The following is a 21,295-nucleotide window of genomic DNA, read 5'->3' as shown; positions in this document are numbered from 1 at the left end:
ACCGACCAACAGTATGACTCTCTAGGGCCAGTTGCCCTCTTTCACATGAATATCTGTTTCAGCAGAGGAGCCATGTAATGCACGTGTAGCAAGCAACACACATACAAATAAAGAATGCCAACTCTACGTTTTCTTTTACATAGCGCAAGCTGTAACTGTCATAAGACTCCAACAAAGTTAAACAAGAGCCATTGAATTTGACCGTTATTATATTGTTATTTTTTGTCAATGTAAACCTTATTGACAAAAGCCATTGAATATACACATGTAATTATCCCACTTGTGTGACCCCTTGGGGCCTATGAATACCTGTGTTGTCACTAAAAAAAGGTTAGTTGTTCAGGAATTCGCCTTTTGGTCAAGCCTCTTTCACTCTTGTCACAAATGGTAGGTAGGGGGGATGTGCTAAATGGGGTTTTTCTTGGCAAACTTTCTTTCTGGTCTGATTGATATCTCTATGTGGGACTGGTGCAGTCATAGAGAAGCACCACAAATATTTCAGGGCAGTGTATTGTGTCATAATAATAATAATAATAATAATAATAATAATAATAATAATAATAATAATAATAATAATAATAATATCATGAATGTTTTTGAAGGCGATTAAGACTAGTGGACATAAAAAAACTATTAATATAGCTATATATGGGAACTTATCAACATTCATGTAATTAACTGTAAATATCAAATCACTTTTCTTTGATTAACCATAGAGTGTTTATGATCTGGCAAATTAATTTTGCGTAGTTAATGCAAATAAGAAAATTTATTATAGTTTTGTCTTGCATTTTCATGGTATTGTAGGACCCTTTCAAAAATACCCACCAACACTTTTCAATGGAGATAACAGTAATAATGATTATGGCAACAGTACGTGAATAACCAGGGAAAGACTTATCATTACATTTTATCATGTAAGTGAAGTCTTATGACTTGCCATTACCATTTGTTTGTCTTCTAAAACAATAATTCCTGGTAAAGCACATTTAATTTAATTCGTTCCAAATGAATTTTCTGCTATGAAGTTTTCGTTTCTTGTGCCCAAAACACACACTCTTAAATATATATTAGAAACGATATAGAGAAAAGATCAAAATTTACGGTAACCATCTTTGTTATGACACTCTCCTGGCTCCTGTAATAAATTGCGGTTTTGGTGATCTTTGGTTTTATTTTTTTTTATTTCTTGATAAAAAAAGACATATATTCAAACACAGAGATTGTTTTCTTCCATAGATACTTATGGGGTAAAATTTCTTAAAATAACCAAGGAACTAAAATATGTAAACAATTCACTGTCCAGGAAAAAATAGTTACAGATCCTTTTAGAGAGTCCACAGCTTAGCTATGACATGCTTACTCCTAACGCAAGAGCACATTAGGTAAAAATCAAAGATACTGTATATCTTATGAAACCTTGAAATTGTTTTCACAAACGGTCGTTATCTTTGTGGAGATGGATTGCTGTAGCCTACAACTGATTTCTCTGCGATTGGTGATATCTCTATGTTAGTCCATTTTCAGTTAGAGATTGTTGAACTATAACTAGTGTGGCTTAGCTTATAGCACAAACTGAAAGTGTATGATGAAAACAAACATATTTTGCAATTGGTTTATAATTCCATTTTTCATGGTATATGTAATAAGACAGTTATACTAATTCAACTAGCTTGCTTTTACAGCCTTTGATTCTCTTTCTTGGATTATTAACATATATCCACGTCTTATGTTCTATATTTGTGATGATGATTACTTTGGTATAGTCACTTTATATTTACAAAAATAGTAGAACCAAAACATCTGTTGTTAAGAATTAATTTCAGGACACGCTATATGAAAATAGCTGAAAAATAAATTGTTGAAATTGTCCTAAATGAAATCTGAAATAAATGCCTAATCCAGTTGTATAATGAAGGAAACATCCATTGGATGCAATCACATCTGTTTCCGTAAAGAAAGGTCCAGTGATGTTGAGATAGAAAGAAAGAAAAAGAGCACATTCACACAGTGATACAGTGATACATAGAGAAAGATAGGGACAGATATCGCATTATTTTCCTTATCTATGATTTCACTAGAGAATTAAACAAAGGTTTTCATTATGTAACTTGTAACTGATAGCTTAACTATTTACTAAATAAACAAGAGACATCCCAGGAGAATAGTATTCATATAATTAGCATTTCATATCAGTAGGATTTGTTGCGGTTTCCTACATATATGTAACTTCCATCGTCCCTCTGGTAGCCTGCCCTCAGCTAATCATTGATTTACTGAGCTGAAAACAGGACTTATTGCTCAGTCGTAGAATAATAGATACATATGCACAAACGTTTTAACTTCTGCAAATAAGACTAAGATCTTTTCAAAATCAGAAACCCACCCCGTCTCTCTCTCTCTCTCTCTCTCTCTCTCTCTCTCTCTCTCTCTCTCTCTCTCTCTCTCTCTCTCTCGTATGGAGTGCTTAGAATTTACTTTAAAAGAAATACTAGTTGTAGCAAACATTTGTTGTCGTATGTTGTCATGTTATTTGTAGTTTCAAACTATCGTATATCAAGAAGATAGGTTTTAAGAGAAGGTGGCCGGCTGCCAACGCAAGAGCCCGTGTCCAGCAATAAGGGCTGGGCGATCTAGCAAGCAAGAGAAGGAAATTGAACGACCAAAAACTATACTTAAAAAAGGACGTTTTATTTTTACAGGTATGGTTACAGTAGAATTAATTACGCATTTAAGATCTCAAGGTCTCCAGTGAGTAATTTTATTTTCATTTAATGTTTTTGAAATCTCTATCTATCTTTACTACGCAATAGGCATACAACGGCGAACACTTCTTGTTTACAGAAAACGAAAAGTTTTGGGAAGGAACAAATAATTCAAGGTCAATTCCACCTGAGAGATATCGGCAAGTGGTGAAGACGCACGTACACAGAATGTACACGAGTATTCATTCGTTCACTTCTGTTGAGTTACCGGCGAGTGAGTGTGTGTGTGTGTGTGTGTGTGTGTGTGTGTGTGTGTGTGTGTGTGTGTTTGAGCGTCTTCACTCGCATGTTTGTTCACATGTAAGGGTTTGACTGTGGGTGAACTTTATTGGGGTCAGTACGTAGTTGTACTTGATTCCTGTCTTGAAGTGGAAGTGTTAGAGGGTGACTACTGTCTAGTCAGGCCAAGGGAGAGAGAAAGAGTTAGTCAACAGGCGCTTGTTGTGAAGACGTCGCTACACCGATTAAAGGTAATTCACGTATTGTTTAATGTTTTAAACAGATCTTGATAAAAATTGAAGTTAATTCTTTAACATGGAAAGGTATACCTTACACCTTTATTCGTGATGTTTCATAATGATTTTACCATTAGGGGTTATACAGTCCGTGGATGCTTTAGTAATTTATTAAAGGAAAGATTTGTGTCTAAGGATTAGTATTGGTAGCCTAATGCTTTTTTACAAAAAGAATCCGAAAAAATATAAAATAAGATTATTTTGTCATTAATAAGGTTATGGAATGAAAACAAAAGTAAGCGATAGAATTGTTGTCTATAGAAAAGTAGACTTTGATCTCCTGCATTTAAGTATTAATATAATACTTATTCATTTATGATGATGAATGAGTCTCTCTCTCTCTCTCTCTCTCTCTCTCTCTCTCTCTCTCTCTCTCTCTCTCTCTCTCTCACATGTTTGTGTAAGCCAGATGTGTTTCATTATCATCACCATCACTACCACAATCATCTCCATCATCAACTACGTTATCACATTAAGATTTGTAATCTGATCGATGTTTCTGATGTTTTCATGATGAGACTAATATTTGTTGGGAACTGTAATTGCAAACAACAGCACGACGTGCTCATTACTAAGCTGATGAAGGGGCTGAAACGACAGATCGTACAAATCTTAATGTTAACAGTCAAAGGATTTAGGCAGCAGTGGTAATCCCTAATAATTATTCAGATGAAATGAGTACGGTCAGTTTTCCAGGACAAATAAGTGCCCTCCATATATACAGTACACATACAGCAGGCACTAAAATTTAGCACATCAAGGTTTACGACGTTTGTAGATCTTTGTCCCAATGATGCTTTTCTTGATCAAATCTCATAATGACTTTGAGGACGTGAAGAGCACGAACTGAGAAAGAAGGAAAATTAAAATGATCTTGGAACGTTGTCATATAGGAGCAATTCTTCTTTGACAAATCAAATCTTGTCTACTCTAATCTCCGTTTATGGTTGCGTTCTTCTCTCACCTATATTCTTGTTCTCCCGACTCTTAAGTAATTTGTGATTGTCTCCCTTTTTATTTTCTCTACTCATCCTTATCTCTTTTTGTATCCATCCTTTTTCTTTTCCAATTTATTATTTAATCAGCTTGATCTCTCATTTACTTTATCTATTCTAGAGGTTCTCTCCTTGTTATCTATATTTTCCCTTTTCCTTGTCGATCATATATATCTTTCTCCTTCTAGTCTATCATTTTCGTTTTACGCTTTCCTTATATAATCTTGTTCTAACTTTTTTACTTATTTATTTTTCCTTCTCCCTTTTCCCAATGCACTCTAGTTCTAACGTTTTTATTTACTCTGTTTCTCTCTACAATTTCCTCACCTATTATCGTTCTCCACTTTATCTATTATCTTTCTTCCTTCCTCTCCTTATCTATTCTGCGTATTTTATTTTTTGTGTTTATTTCACCGTTTTCTTATCTATTCTCTATCATCTCCATTTATTCTTATTCATTCTTTATATTCTTCCATTTTTTAACTATTCTTCTTATTTACCTTTCCTTGATGAACTTAGCCAATGAATCCTCTATGGAATTAGTCAGTCTATGGAAAGTTAAAAATGACCGAATGGTCCCCAGTCCCGGGCACAGCGGGTTGCTAAGAATCTCCCGGTTATAGATGCTTAAGAAAAAATGAAAATTGGTAATTGGAATGTTAGAACCATGAATGAGATTAGGAGGTTACAGCAAGTGGAGAGTGAATTTATGAAATATAGTTTTCATATATTGGCCCTAACTTAAAAACGTTGTACAGGGACTGGTAAAGAAATCTTAGACCAAGCTAATATATTAAGCTATTCAGGAAGAACAGATGGAGTTAGAAGAGAAAGGGTAGAAATGATGATGACACAGTAAGCAGGAACGGCATTAACCGAGTGGAGAGCTGTAAATAGTAGTGTTACTTGGAAAGTTTCAATGAAAGTAGTGCAATATGAGTATTATAGTTTACTATGCACCAACAAATGGTTCCCCTGAAGAAAGGAAAGCTGAATACTATGAAGAAATGCAGAGTGTAATAGATGATATCCCAGAGAGAGACATGAAAATTGTGACAGGTGACTTCAATAGTAAAGTTGGGAGGAATAATCTAGGTATAGAGAATGTGATGGGTGTTGGGGGTCTTGGCGAAGTTGCAAATGAAAATGGGGCACATTCTATAAGATTTTGATCAACAAAAAATCTTGTTATTGGAGGTACTCTTTTCCAGCTCATGGACTTCACTATATGGCAATTACAAAATTTAAATAGATCTCATTGTCATCAGTAAAGAGAAAAGGAGGAACCTGAGAAATGTAAGAGGCTGCACAGGTGCAGATATTGGTAGTGATCACCCGCTCCTCATTGCCACACTGAAATTAAAATTGAAAGCACCCAACACAAATGTAGATAGAATACCTAGGTTTGATACAACTAAGCTTCTAGAAGATGAGTACAGAAAAACCTTTGCAACTGAATGAGGGAGTCAGTTTGCACTCTTAGAGACTTCACGAGACGAAGAGCAGACAATTGATGAAGAATGGTGTGATGTTAAGAACATATATCAGTCAGTTAGTAGTGAAGTTTTGGGACATGCAGTTAAAAGGAGAAAACTATGGATATCAAATGATACTTGGGATACTATAAAAAGGAGGCAAAGACAGAAATTGATTGTTGAAGGTTTTCGAGGAATTAATGAAAATTACAAGGTAGACTCAGAGAATGCTAAGTATTCCATTATGACTAGTGAAGTCGAAAGAAAAGCCATGAATAACTGGAGAGAATATTTAGACAGGAAAGAGGGTGAGGCTGACAAAGCTATTATTTCAGGGAGTGGCTATGGTGTAAGAATTGCTCACAGACTCATTAATGAAATCTTTACTGGGGTAGAGAATAAGAAGCATATACCCATGAAGGAAGAAAGATGGATCTGTTACAACAACAGAAGATAAACAAAGGCAACGTTGAATAGAACACTTTTGTGAGGTCATGAATAGGAGATATGAAGGGAATAATTTGATTGATGTACATGACGCTGAGGAAGACCTTGATGTGCCCATGAATGAATTCAGTGTGTTTGAAGTCGAAGCCATCAGTAAAAAACTCACGAGATAGAAAGCCCTTGGATACAATGGAATAGCTACTGAGATGACACTAGCCAAAAATGAAATGACTCCCAGAATACTTACTGGGCAAAACCTGATGAATGGGAGCTAGGAGTGTTGGTGAAAATGGCAAAAAAGGGAGATCTGGCTGATTGCAGTAACTACAAAGACATCACACTTACGTCAGTTGTTATTATTATTATTATTATTATTATTATTATTAGTAGTAGTAGTAGCTAAGCTACGGCCATAGTTGGAAAAGCAAGATGCTATAAGCCAAAGGGCTCCAACAGGAAAAAAATAGCCCAGTGAGCAAAGGAAATAAGGAAATAAATAAACGATATAAGAGGTAATGAAAAATTGGAATGAAATATTTTAAAAATATTAACAGCATTAAAACAGATATTTGATATATAAACTATAAAAGGACATATGTAAGCCTGTTCAACATAAAAATATTTGCTGCGAGTTTGAAATTTTAAAGTTCTATAGATTCAACTACCCGATTAGGAAGATCATTCCACAACTTAGTCACAGATGGAATAAAACTTCTGGAGTACTGTGTAGTATTGATCCTCATAATGGAGAACACCTGATTATTAGAATTAACTGCATACTTAATATTATGAACAGGTTGGAACTGTCCAGGAAGATCTGATGGATGGTCGAAATTATGAAGAAAAAAAATCTTTTGCAACATGCATAATGAACTAATTGAACGACGGTGCCAGAGATTAATATCTAGATCAGGAATAAGAAATTTAATAGACCTTAAGTTCCTGTCCAACAAATTAAGATGAGAATCAGCAGCTGAAGACCGGACAGGAGAATAATACTCGAAAAAAGGTAAAATGAAAGAATGAAAAAACTTCTTCAGAATAGATTGATCACCAAAAATTTTTAAATACTTTCTCAATCAGCCATTTTTTTTTTTTACAATTGAAGAAGACACAGACCTAATGTGTTTTTCAAAAGTAAATTTGCTGTCGAGAATCACACCTAAAATTTTAAAAGTCATACAAAGTTAAAGAAACATTATCAATGCTGAGATCCAGATGTTGAGGAGCCACGGTCCTTGACCTAATTACAATCATACTTTAAGTTTTATTAGGATTCAACTTCATACCCAATAATTTGCACCATGCACTAATTTTAGCTAGATCTCTATTAAGGGATTCAACAACCACAGACATTCATTCAGGAGATGAAATTGATGCAATGAGAGTTGCATCATCTGCATATGCAACAAGCTTGCTTTCTAGACCAAACCACATGTCATGTATATAAAGTATGAAAAGTAATGAGGCAAGAACACTACCCTGAGGAATGCCTGATATCACATTCCTATACTCACTATGGTGCCCATCAACAACAACTCTTTGTGATCTATTACTTAAAAATTCAATAATGATGCTAAGAAACGATCCACCCACTCCCGACTGTTTGAATTTGAAAATAAGGGCATCATGATTAACACGGTCAAAGGCATCACTAAAATCAAGGCCAATCATACGAACTTCCTAACCACAATCAAGGGCTTTCTGTACAGCATTGGAGATTGTAAGAAGGGCATCACATGCTCTAAGGCCTTTACGAAAACTAAATTGCAAACTAGAGAACAGATGGTTACCTTTAGCAAACCTATTAAGACATTTTGGCAAAACACATTCAAAAACTTTAGATAATATGGGAGTTATGGAAATTGGGCGGTGATCAGTTGGACTTGAGCTACCACAATCACATTTGAATAGTGGAGTAACATTACCAATTCTCCAACACATGCTAAAAGCTCCTCTTCTTGCGACTTGCGCAAAATAACAGATAACTTTGAAGCTAAGAAATTTGCAGTCTTTATAAGAAAAAGAAAGGAAAAATGACATTTGGGTCTACACCTCCATGAGCATCAAGGTCCATCAAGAGAACTCTAATTTCACGAGATAGAACAGCTAAACTAGTCAGTTTAGCCTCAGGAAAACAGGAATGAGGAAGTTAGAGTTTCTCATTACTCTGCTTGCTGTCAAAATCATCTGCCAAAAGGGTTGCCTTTTCCTTTGGACAGTGAGTGACAAAGCCCAAGTAAAGAGTGAACTGTTGCATCTACACCTAAAAGTGCTTATGTAAGGGTAGTACACCTCTTGTGTTCCTGAGCTGTACCAGAAAGGGTTTCTTTAATGGTTTAATTGTATTTTTTTTCAGTTAAAGCACAAACTCTCTGAAGATTATAGGCCTCCTGCTTCTCCAAATAAGCAGCTCTACAATCATCAATGAACCATGGTTTGTTCTTCACTCGGTACCTTAGTACACGAGAAGGGATGCCCCTATCAATTATGTTGACTAGATTCTCATTCAAAGGGACTACAGAATCAACACTACAATACAATTGTGACCAATTCAAGCCCCAAAAGATCATGCAAAACTCCATTCCACTGTGCTTGGGATTTCATATAAATCTTACATGAGTAAGATACATCAGGAACAGGCTGTTCAGTCTTCACTACTAATGAAATCAAGGCATGATCAGAAGTCCTAACTGGTGAACCAAACTTACTTGTTACAACACCAAAGGAGTCGGTGTATACGAGGTCCAAGCAGCTACCAGACCTGTGAGTAGCTTCACTTATGATTTGCTCACAGCCTGATTCAGAGGCAAAGTCTAAAGCTCTGAAGCCATGGTGATTGGTAGGAGAAACAGAATTTAACCATGCCCTATGGTGAGCATTGAAATCACCAACAAAAACAAAAGAGGCCTTTCTATCATCTTCTTGTATCTTGGCAATAATGGTAAGAAGACAATCAAAGATAGAATCATCCATATCAGGATTTTGGTAGATCGAACATAAATAGAAGTTGTTTTGCCTGCCACAAACTTTTAATACCAGAATCTCTTGACATCCACATTCATAGCAGGACTTATGAGAAGCAGGGTACTCATTCCTAATATACACCGCCATTCCCCTGGCCTTAGGGATGGCATTGCATTTCAACATTATTGGCTTTCTGAAACCAGTTATAAGGAGCCCAGATGACTGCCTCATACTAGAAACCAAAGTTTTTAAGCACAAAGGAATATCAAGCTGTCTGGACGCAACATCAAGATCTTGAATATTTGCATAAAGACCACGAATATTGCAATACAGTAGACAACATCAATGAAATCTGGGATGTACTGGTCGCGGATTTTGCTCGTCTCCAGAGAGCATAAGAATTAATGGTAATAAAAAAGATACATCATCCTTAACAACTAAATTAACAAGAATGATAACTAAAACAATCTGTTATAAGGAAATATAAATGAAATGATTGATCAAACCCATAGGCTATAGAAAAAAAGTCGGAAAACTGGTCAACATGGAGGAGCTGATAAACCATGCAAGGCTAAATATCCTCCAAGATAGCCACTTCAACTAAAGGAAGTACAGTAAGGGTGGTTTTGAGAAGAAATAGAATCAGATAAGGAAAAGACAACCTCTTGATAAACAACCAGGCATCCATGGCCCTTATATTAACTCTGCCCAACACCATTTATAAAAAACAAGAGAAAGAAAAAGAAAGATAGAATAGTGCTCTTGAGTGTGCCCTCAAGCAAGAGAACTCTAACTCAAGACAGTGGAAGATCATGGTACAGAGGCTATGGCCCTATCCAAGACTAGAGAAGGATGGTTTGATTTTATAGTGTCCTTCTCCTAGAAGAGCTGCTTACCATAACTAAAGAGTCGCTTCTACCCTTACTAAGAAAAAAGTAGCCACCGAACTACCTAATATACACTGCCATTTCCCTGGCCTTAGGGATGGCATTGCGTTTCAACATTATTGGATTTTTAAAACCAGTTATAAGGAGCTCAGATGAGTGCCTCATACTAGAAACCAAAGTTTCTGAGCACAAAGGAATATTAAACTGTCTGGACGCAACATTGAGATCTTGAATATTTGCATAAAGACCACGAATATTGCATTACAGTAGACAACATCAATGAAATCTAGGATGTACTGGCCGCGGATTTTGCTCTTGTCTCCAGAGAGCATAAGAATTAATGGTAATAAAAAAGATACATCATCCTTAACAACTAAATTAACAAGAATGATAACTAAAACAATCTGTTATAAGGAAATATAAATTAAATGATTGGTCAAACCTATAGACTATAGAAATAAAGTTGGAAAACTGGTCAACATGGAGGAGCCGATAAACCCTGCAAGGCTAAATATCCTCCAGGATAGCCACTTCAACTGAAGGAAGTACAGTAAGGATGGTTTTGAGAAGAAATAGAATCAGATAAGGAAAAGACAACCTCTTGATAAACCACCAGGCATCCATGGCCCTTATATTAACTCTGCCCAACACACCATTTATAAAAAACAAGAGAATGAAAAAGAAAGATAGAATAATACGCTATAGTGTACCCTCAAGCAAGAGAACTCTAACTCAAGACAGTGGAAGACCATGGTACAGAGGCTATGGCCCTACCCAAGACTAGAGAAGAATGGTTGGATTTTATAGTGTCCTTCTCCTAGAAGAGCTGCTTACCATAACTAAAGAGTCGCTTTTACCCTTACCAAGAGAAAAGTAGCCACTGAACTATCACAGCACAGTAATTAGCCCCTTGAGCAAGGAAGTGTTTGGTAATTTCAGTGTTGTCAGGTGTATGAGGAAAGTTTTCATGAATATATATAGTGTGCTCATTCTAAAGAGACTAGAGAAAACGATTCATGGAAAGATGAGAGATGAACAAGCAGGAGTTAGAAAAGTTAGATGTTGTATTGTGCAAATTTTCATTTTAAGACATGCTGTGCAGCAATGTGTAGAATATAAAAATCCACTTTTGATGGCATTTGTGGACTATAAAAAAGCCTTTGATAGTGTGCACTGGCCAATTTTGTGGAGAGTCCTGCATTATTATGGAGCTGCTCTTAAATATGCAAATTTTATTAAGTCGTTTCATGAGTATAGCAAGTACAAAGTTAATGTTAGTGGAGTCCTATCAAATGAATTTCTAGTGAACAGTTAAATACTCCAAGAGAATGTGTTTTCACATATGTTGTTTATCCTCTTCTTGGAGTTTGTAATGCATAGAACAGTCAGGGATGATGGAGAATTATTACATTGGATTGGTAACAGGAAATTAGTAGACCAAGCGTATACTAATGACGCTGTCCTTATTACCTGAACACCACAAAACTTGCGAAGCTTGCTTACCAGAATGCATGAGATATCACATAAGGTTAGGCTCAAGATGAATAGAAGAAAGACAGAGAAAATGAGAACGGAATATGGAATGGAAGATGGAATATCATTGGAACGATTAATGAGGTGGAATCATTTAAATATATAGGAACTATGGTCTCTAATATAGGATCTTTAGAATTTGAGTTTATTGAAAGATTGCAGAAATTTAATCAGACAATGGCTGGGTTAAGTAAAATTTGGAAGTCAAATTGATTGAAATTACATATAAAAACCATGCAATATATCAGTTCTGTGAGATTGGTGTTGGTGTGTGTACATGAGTCGTGTTATGTCAATGAAACAATATCCAACAAATTTTGTAGATTTGAGAACAAAGCCCTCAGAAGAATACTTGGAGTTAAATGGCAGGACATGATTAAAAATGAAACTATAAGAGAGATAACTCGAGTGCCATATGTGGATGAGATCATGATGAGGGGTAGATGGAGATGGTTTGGTCATGCTATTCGCACTCCCCAAGAGAGATTAGTTCACCAAACTTTCAACTGGTCTCCACAAGATACGAAAAGAGTTGAAAGCCCCAGGCCTACATGGCTGAGGGCTATGAAGCGTGAAGCAGGAGGGATGAATGGCAAAGGATAGATTTAAAAGCTCAAGATAGAGACGTCTGTGTGGTGAAATCTAACCGAGGGCCTTTGTGTCAATAGACTTAAGAGGAGATGATATATATATATATATATATATATATATATATATATATATATATATATATATATATATATATATATATATATATATATGACCAATGTAGACGGATAATGAGACGTCAGAATATGGGTTTTCTTCATTTGTTACAAAAGGTTCTTTCGTAAGTACACTGTACACAACTACCTGCTCAGGTGAAGGACTTGTCAACTCGAGTGCCCACAGGCAACTAAACTCCCTTCGCTACCAAAATGCAATCTTTGAAATAATATGCTGAGACATAGGTTTTTGTGGAATACTCAAGAATATTGAGTTCATTTACCTTGACATATAACACACACACATATATACATGAATTAGGACATTACTTCCCCCGCAAGCTCCTCACTCCGGGAGGAGGTGTGCACTCGTCCTCACTAGTGTATGGTATATAGAGGACACTCCGACCCGGAATAGGCATGGCACATACTAAACAGAAATGCAACACACACATATATATATATATATATATATATATATATATATATATATACATATATATACATATATAATATATATATATATATATATATATATATATATATATATATATATATATATATATATATATATATATATATATATATATATATATATATATATATATATATATATATATATATATATATATATATATATATATATATATATATATATATATATATATATATATATATATATATATATATATATATATATATATATATATATATATATATATATATATATATATATATATATATACAATAAAAATAACACCCAAAAAAATAACACATCCTCCACAAAACAATAAAAAAAAATATTGCATGTAAAAATGTACACAATATAATATAAATACTTCCAATCATTTCTTCTTAAGACCTCTGCAACTAAAATGCAGAATACCCAAAGTGAAAAAAAATCATAACATCAGTTTTATGCAACCTCATCAATAACCTCCCTCTGGTTGTGGGCATTACGGGCTTCTTGGGCAGGACAGGGGTAGGAATAGATATTCCTTCATCACTCGATTTTACTTATCCGGGTTTACGGCACAATTTCGCAACACAACTCACCACCACCGTTTCACCATTTATTTAAATCACTACAACACTTGCACTTGCAACTTTCAACCGGAAGCCATCAGCTATTTTCCGGGGAAAATCATTCATCTTCTCGCCCATCTCTTATAACATTGAGTATAAGGTATTCACATCTACACATTCTCTAACACTGCTTATCCTCAAGGATGAACTTTAATCCCGCAGCCACTTGCCATTCGGGAACCGCCCCGGCCCCAGCAACCTGGAATCACATAAATACATGAATGATACAGCATCCACCTGACGGATCTCACTTGACCTATTTAACCTCTGATTGTTTTTAGGTTCACTCAGCAATGTTATACGTATTTCCTTACTCAGCAAAATTACCACAGCATTTTATGTATACATTTAGCATCAACATAAGAACACATTGTTATCATCAAGTTTATTTAAAACACGTCAGAAGAAGAAATGAGGTCTGTTCAAACAACAACAGCAGCCAAGGAAAAAAAAAATTCTACTCATCAACTCGAGGGATGTCACGTATGCAGGGGTAAGGAGGAACACTTTTGAAAATTACCTCTTCAGGCACCACATGTATGTGTGCCTGAAGATGTTCAGACACTGCACCATTAATAATACTTTGTATCACAACTGTGTTAGATTTAACCATCTTTACTTGGTACGGACCCAAATACGCTGGCTCTAGATTTTGTTTCCTAGGTTGCAATCGCTTCAAATACACACGATTGCCATAAATACTTTTACCGGTGCAGTTTTGAGCCAACAATCATACTTTGAGTTGCGTTTTTTCATTAGCTCTTTTCAAAAACCTTTCAGTGGGGTTCATTACTCTCCTCAATAGATTTAATAAATATACACAGTATTGCTCAGTTGAATAATTTGGCAATTGTTACGAATTAATGAGTACCGTATATGGTAACACGGGATTCTGTCTATACACTAAAAGGAAAGGTGTGTCCCTGAGCAAAGCATTATATGCAATGTTCAAAGCTAGCTCAGCTGTAGGAAGCATGGCGTACCAATGAAGGGGGTCATCAGCCACTAAGTAACGTAAAATTCGTACTACTTCCCTATTATGTGATTCCACTAATCCATTTACTGAAGGCCTATATGCATTCACTAAAACATGTTAAATTTTCATCAAGTCCATGACCGATTTCACCACCTTATCTATAAACTCGAGACCATTATCACTTATCAAAATTTTCGGGCAACCAAACTTAATAATGAAAGAGCACAGCGCCTGGGCTAATGAATTTGCTGATTTATCCAACATTGCGTAAGTATGAGTGTACCGAGTAAATGCATCCATAAATACACATACATACTTAATTTGTGTTAACCCAGTAAGAAATGTTTTTCTACTACATCCATATGCACTCTATAAAATTTAATAGGAATCACAGGTCACTTTCTGGCTTCCAGTACAGTATTTTTATGTTCTTTGAGACAGTTACAAGCATGACAACCTTTAATGTAATTCTCTATAGATTTTTTCATTCCTAACTAAAAGAAGGATTCACATGCTCTCCTTGATGTTCTATCAATCACTAAATGCCCTGCATACGGACTTGCATGTGCACTGCGGATGGCTCGTTTAATTAAAGAGGGAGGAAGAACTACCCATGCACAAAATTCCCTTCCCCTCTTCTCGTAAGCCCAATATAAGATATCATTTTCAATAAAAAAATTCTCACGAGGCACATTCAGAAATGACGGATAACTCTCTGATTTCCCTTTAATCACTGCTCGCACTCTTTCCATCCATTCCTCTTTTTTCTGTCCCTCTCGGATTTCTTTTATGTCCCAACCTCCCAAGTTAATCAAACCTGTATCATCAGGGCATTCGTTCTGGACACCCCTGGTCATGTCCTCGATCACCCACATATATTCACTTTTGCCGCTCCTCTCTCTCTCTCTCTCTCTCTCTCTCTCTCTCTCTCTCTCTCTCTCACTCGAGTTGTATCTGTGTGCCGGTGAGTGAATACACTTGTGCGACCCTAAAAATATCCTGATTTAACGTGGATAACAAAAGGCTATCGAGTGCAATATAGCTACAAGTTTTCGTGAATAGTCGGTGATTAGTTTGAGGTCAGAAAAGTAGGATAAAACGTCAGTATAGGATAGTTATCTTGTGAATTACTAAAATCTGATCAAGATGGCTCTCTATAATACAGGCAAAGCTTGGAGGGACATTGCTGCACTCAGCAAAAGTAAATTCCATGAGTTGGCGAAACAAGAGCTCGACCGTCTGATAACAGAGGTCACTAGTAACTCCAACCAGTGTGACTGAAAAATATTCGCAGACATATTAAAACAATATGATCCAATAAACTGGAGCAAATCTGCGGAAAACATCAGCAAAATAATAGAAGAAATTCCAAAGAAGATCCAAGTGATAAAGAAACTTATAAAGAAAGTTTACATCAATCAACACATTCCATCAAAGAACAATAAGAAGTCCAATATGGTGAATATGCTGATTGATGCATTGGGAAAAAGAATGACAAAATGGTGTAATACATGTAAGATATGGTATTCCATTAATAATCCTCAACAACTGATTAGAAAATGTGATGCCTGCCATGTTCCAACACATCCTACATGTGCTGAAATACAGCAAAAAATAAAAGATAAAGACACAAAGGTATTCTGCTCAGCATGCTTAGTCTGGATAGAAAATATAATTAAGTCGAGACTAAATCTGCAAATAGTTGAAGATAAAGAAGAGAAAGAAGAAGAAGCAGAAAAGAAGAAGAAGAAGAAGAAAAAAAGAAGAAGAAGAGAAAAATGAACAGGATATGTGTAAGGATGCAGAGGAAATCACTGATATAACTTATGATGCCATCCAACAACATACTTATAAAGAAATAAATTATCAGATGGAAACAAATATTAGACCCAAGAGACTCTACCCGGACCTACATACTTTTAGGGAAGAGCAAGAACAAGAAAAAAAAGAAAAGAAAGATATAGTCTGCAATTTGCTGAAAAGAGGGAATTGCAGGTTTGGCATTATATGCTACTACAAGCATCCAAAGATATGCCATAATTATGAAATATATGGTAAATGTGCGTATTTAGACGGATATGGAGACGAATGCAGAGATCTCCATCCAAAAATATTCAAAAACCTAAAAGAAGGAAAAGGATGCAGTTTCAACAAAAAATGTCGATATATGCATCCTGCAACCATGAATGAAAATAAGAAAACTCAGCAAACTGAAAAGGAAAATGAAAGCAAAAATTAAACAAAAAAAAGAAACAAAAAAGCAGGCCGCGTATATACCGTGCTATGCACCAAAGGCCCCAAGATATGAGGCCTTTCAATCCAAATATGCACATTTAGAGCCCAACTACAAAGAATGCATCTATAATGCCAGGGGTTGGTGCAGATATGGGGATAATTGCAGGTATACACACAAAAATAAATATGAAGGCAAAAGAGCAAATATAATAGAAAATTTGGATTTTTTAATGGCAGAATTCCTGGAAATGAAGAAAAGAACATCATATCAGAACAGGAAGGAAGCATGGGAGAATCCATATTATTACCAATATTAAATAATGGGGATGAAACACAAACCATAATAGTGATGACTGCACAGGGTTTAGTCACAAGTAACTCTAAAAGGAAAATAGAGTTCTTAGAAGAACTAACCCAAATTCAAAAAATAGATATATTAAATATAAGTGAAACATGGTATTCCCAAGAGACTGGCAGTGGTGACCAGATAAAGGGTTTCCAAACTTATAGATCAGACAGAAAAAATAGGAATCAAGGGGGAACCGCAATATATGGAAGAGACACAAATCAAGGAAAAGTCTGTGAAAAATACAGCAACACAGAATGTTAATTGATTGCGGTAGAATTTGAATTTGATAAACTAGTGAATATTGTAGTTTACAGACCCCCAAATACTATGGAGTTTGACATAATAATAGAAAAAATAGATGATATATGTAGAAACTATAAAGACTGGAATATACTCCTATCCGGAGATTTTAACTTTCCTTTCGTGGATTGGAAAGAACGGATAGAAGAAAGTGGTTGTATGTATACATATAAAAAAGAGATTAATAGTAGTGCAGAAGATAAGAGGCAATTTGAAAAGCTTCAAGATATGCTATTACAACATAATATGCAACAAATAAACCACATTCCAACAAGAAAGGACAATGTCCTAGATCTAGTATTTGTGAATGAAGTGAATTATGTTAAAGAAATAATAGTGTATAACACGGAAATTTCAGACCTCAATGTCATAGAATTGATAGTCCATTCCAAAGCAAGTAATCGCAGAATTAACAAAAGCACAAAACTTTAGGAAGGATATGGAAAATATAATTTTTATAGTAAGAATATAAAATGGTCAGAAATAAATGAAGAACTGAACAAAGAATGGAAAAATGTATTTGTAAGTGATAATATACAGGTAAATACAGACATACTGTACAAAATACTGGAAAACATTGTTGAAAAATATGTACCAAAAAAAAAACAATAAACAAAAAACATGCATACCAAGAGACAGAAGAATTTTATTTCAGAAAATTAGAAAGTGGAAGAAAAATCTTGCAAAAGAAGAAAATGTGTGGAAAATGATGGAAATAAAATGTAAGATAGAAAATGCAGAACAAAAGATTATACAGTCGAAATGAAATGAAAAGAAGGGACTTAGAAGAAAGGACACTTCAAAATATAAAAAAAAAAACCCAAAGTACTTTACTCCTATGCAAAAAAGATGAATAAAGGGAGATTAGAAATAGGCCCTCTAAGAATTGAAGGACGGCTAAAGAATGAAAAAAAGGAAATATGCAACATTTTAGCAGAAAAATATAGGAGTGAGTTCACGCCAAGAATTACGAATGAGAATAATGAAACAGAAATGAGAGAAGAAAATGTTGAATATCTAACGGATATAGATATTAATGAAGCAGATATTGTCAAGGCTATAAACGAAATTAAAAATGGATCAGCAGCCGGACCAGATGGAGTTCCAGCGATTTTGTTAAAAAAACTGCAAACACTATCGCGAAGCCGCTTGCAATACTGCTAAGACAAAGTGCAGATATGAGCGAGATATATGTTAAACATAAATTAGCTTATATAACCCCTATCTTCAAAAGTGGATCAAGACTAGAGGCAAGCAATTATAGACCTGTTAGTCTAACATCACATATTATGAAAGTGTATGAGAGGGTAATAAAAAAGAAAATAATGAATCATTTGGTTAAAAATAATTTGTTTGATATAGGTCAACATGGTTTTGTGCCTGGAAAAAGTACACAAACCCAACTGAAGACACAGATGTGATTTATCTAGATTTTGCAAAAGCCTTTGACAAGGTAGACCATAATATATTAGAGAAAAAAAATGAGAAAGCATAATATTGTGGGAAAGATAGGAAAATGGGTAAAAGAATTCCTGCAAAACAGAAAACAGATAGTGGTTGCAAATGATGAGAAATCAGATGAAGCTCAGGTAATATCTGGCGTGCCACAAGGTACGGTATTAGCTGCACTGCTGTTTGTTATTATGATCTCAGACATAGACTGTGATGTTGAAAACTCTGTAGTGAGAAGTTTCGCCGATGACACAAGAATAAGTAAAGAAATTACTTGTGATGAAGATAGGAACTCACTACAAAGAGATCTAAACAAAATATATGAATGGGCGGAGATAAATAGGATGGTATTTAAATCCGATAAATTCGAGTCAATAAATTATGGAAACAGAGAAGGAATGGTATATGCATACAAGGGACCTAATAACGAGACAATCACAAACAAGGAAGCAATTAAAGACCTTGGTGTAGGGTTAAATAGGAATATGTTATGCAACGACCAAATAGCAACACTGTTGGCTAAATGTAAATAAAAAATGGGAATATTATTCAGACACTTTAAAATTAGAAAAGCTGAACACATGATTATGCTTCACAAAACTTATGTACGTAGTACACTCGAGTACTGCAATGTGATATGGTACCCACACTACCAAAAGGATATTGCGCAAATAGAGAGTATACAAAGGTCCTATACTGCTAGAATAGAAGAAGTTAAGGACCTTGACTACTGGGAAAGACTGCAATTTTTAAAACTATACAGTCTAAAAAGGAGAAGAGAACGCTACATGATAATACAAGCATGGAAGCAAACAGAAGGAATTACTGAAAACATCATGGATCTAAATATATCAGAAAGAGCAAGCCGAGGTAGATTAATAGTGCCAAAAAATATACCAGGTAAACTAAGGAAGGCGCACAGGACATTAATCCACTACGCACCAGCATCGATAATGCAGCGACTATTCAATGTGCTGCCAGCTCATCTAAGAAACATATCAGGAGTGAGCGTAGATGTGTTTAAGAATAAGCTCGATAAATACCTAAGATGCATCCCAGACCATCCAAGACTGGAAGATGCAAAATACACCGGAAGATGCATTAGCAACTCTCTGGGGGATATACGAGGTGCCTCACACTGAGGGACCTGGGGAAACCCAAACATAAAATAAGGTAAGGTAAGGCTCTCTCTCTCTTGAGTCTCCTCTCTCCATCGGGAGAATTCCCATCCCGTTCTCTATTCTCTCAGTTTTGATGGGGGTCTTCAATATTTTGGTTACGTTCTTCATTCCTCTTTAGTGCCCTAGTTGTTACTCCTATAACTTCACCTCTAGAGAGAGCATCAGCTACCTTGTTAGCTTTACCTTCCATGTGGTATAAACCCTTTTTATTAAACTCTAACAATCTTTCAATCCATCTCGCTTGCTGAGAGGTCAAATGATTTTTATAATACAAATACCGTAAGGGGCGATGATCACTTTGCAACTCAATTGACTGACCTAATAAAAAGAACCGATGCCTCTCTATAACCCAAAGAATAGCCAAAGCCTCTCGATCAAATGTACTATGAATCTTTTCTGCCCCTTTTAACACTCGGGAAGCAAAAGAAATGGATCGGTCTCTGCCTTTATCATCTCATTGAGAAACTACACCACCAATAGCTACATTACTCGCATCTGTTGTCACTAAAAATGGGCGATCAAATCTAGGATATGCGAGTAATTCATTGCTAGTTAAGGCAGCTTTCAAATGGTTAAAGGCCCTTTCTTCTTTCCCTCCCCTGTTACCTTATTTACATGTCTCTCCGAGCCCGCAAAAGCACTTATTCTCTCATGACTTTCTATTGGCAAAATGTACCCTCCTGCTTTTACTGTTATTATATCTTTTCCCCCAAAAATGCAAATTTAATTGTTAGAGATAAAATCAATTCCTAAGATAGCCTCAATTCCTGGAATTCCCAAGGTAGGCAAGACAAAATCATTTGTAAACTTCACAGACCCCACCTTAAATTTGACAATTGTTGTATGGTTTATGTGTAGTTTATTTCCTCCTAGTGTGTCAAGAATGATGGATGTCGCCGACTGTAGTGGGTTTGATGAGAACCTTTTTTCAATCAATGCAACACTGGCTCCTGTGTCGATCAGCGCTCGAATGGATTTATCTTGCAGGTCGATCCCAACTGCTAACATTCCTAGACGGCCATTACGAGATATGGGGCACAGGCCAAGGACCTCAGCTGCAATGCCGCTGCTCCCTAGTGCTGCGGGGGTGAGGTTGGGGGCTGCCGATGGAGGTCCCAGTGCCTGCTCTATCACGTCTGTCGTCACTGCTTTCTCGCCTACTGCTTGTGATGTCATGTGGGGGGGGCATCGAACTTCCTCGTCTCCCCCTTCCTCTGTTTCCTTTTCCTCCGATGTTGGGCGGGGGGAGGTGTGCGTGTGCCACAACCTGTCCGGCCTGGGCGTTTTTTGCTGAGCACTCTCGAGATAGATGACCGTAGGCCTGACAAGTGAAACAGCGGGGGGATCCTTGGGTGGGGTACTACACTCGTCGGTGCCCCTCTCAACCACACTGCCGACATTTGAAGACTTTAATCAGCTGACTGCACT

General features: G+C 36.0%; 1 protein-coding gene across 2 annotated transcripts in view; it reads left to right on the top strand.

The window, feature by feature from the left end:
* The first annotated feature begins 2,958 nt into the window (after positions 1–2,958).
* LOC137646981 (scoloptoxin SSD14-like) overlaps positions 2,959–21,295 on the top strand; it is a 379,610-nt gene continuing 361,273 nt past the window's right edge. The window contains exon 1 of one of the 2 annotated variants that reach the window (XM_068380053.1): positions 2,959–3,235. The gene's annotated coding sequence lies outside the window, so the exon portion shown is untranslated. The remainder of the gene's footprint in view (positions 3,236–21,295) is intronic. The other variant, XM_068380054.1, reaches the window with a different exon arrangement.

This window comes from Palaemon carinicauda, chromosome 9, assembly GCF_036898095.1.
Source record: "Palaemon carinicauda isolate YSFRI2023 chromosome 9, ASM3689809v2, whole genome shotgun sequence".
NCBI classification, from domain to species: domain Eukaryota; kingdom Metazoa; phylum Arthropoda; class Malacostraca; order Decapoda; family Palaemonidae; genus Palaemon; species Palaemon carinicauda.
The sequence above is the reverse complement of the archived record's forward strand: the minus strand, read 5'-3'. Positions and strand labels throughout refer to the sequence as shown.